At 40.6% G+C, this 744-nt stretch overlaps 1 non-coding gene across 1 annotated transcript; it reads right to left on the bottom strand.

The window, feature by feature from the left end:
* Positions 1-318: 318 nt before the first annotated feature.
* On the bottom strand, positions 319-422 carry LOC120368254 (small nucleolar RNA U13). Its single transcript, XR_005582444.1, has one exon. It is a non-coding gene; the product is annotated as a small nucleolar RNA U13 (small nucleolar RNA).
* Positions 423-744: the final 322 nt, after the last annotated feature.

Here is a 744-nt window from a genome sequence, read left to right as displayed (position 1 = left end):
AAAACAGGGTCTGGTGCATAGTAGCCACTAACACATTTCTTTTGAATAAATTAGTAAAAACAAAACATACACACAGAAAGGGACAAAAACCACAACTCCTTATAGTGGCTATTTTGGGAGAGGAATTGGGAACTTGAGTGTCAGGAGTGGAAGAGCAGGAGAAAGGAACTGACTTTTAGTTCTTTAGGTCCCCCTGGCCGTACAATTCCTACAGCTTTGAGGGTCCAAGTGGTGGTCTCCACAGTGCTGCACACTCACAAGGATCCATGAGACTGTCGAAGGGAAATGTGAGAACATCTGTTTATCTATTTATTTTCAAGTCAGATGGGCAAAGTGCTGACATCATGAGAAGGTTTGAGGATGCCATATCCCACACTTGAATGTGAATACCTAATCATCATGCTTATGAACTACAAAAGCATGAACATATTTATGTTTGCTTTCTAAGAGAAAAAATGCATTATTAATATTTAATTTTACAGATTTTGAGTACATGCTTATAATTTATTTTTTATTTTATTTTATTTTATTTTTTTAAGACAGAGTTTCACTCTTGTTACCCAGGCTGGAGTGCAATGGCGCAATCTCGGCTCACCGCAACCTCCGCCTCCTGGGTTCAGGCAATTCTCCTGCCTCAGCCTCCTGAGTAGCTGGGATTACAGGCACGCACCACCATGCCCAGCTAATTTTTTGTATTTTTAGTAGAGACAGGGTTTCACCATGTTGACCAGGATGGTCTCGATC

This window comes from Saimiri boliviensis, chromosome 5, assembly GCF_048565385.1.
Source record: "Saimiri boliviensis isolate mSaiBol1 chromosome 5, mSaiBol1.pri, whole genome shotgun sequence".
NCBI classification, from domain to species: Eukaryota; Metazoa; Chordata; class Mammalia; order Primates; family Cebidae; genus Saimiri; species Saimiri boliviensis.
Note: the sequence above shows the minus strand (reverse complement) of the source record. Positions and strands in the feature narration are given on the sequence as shown.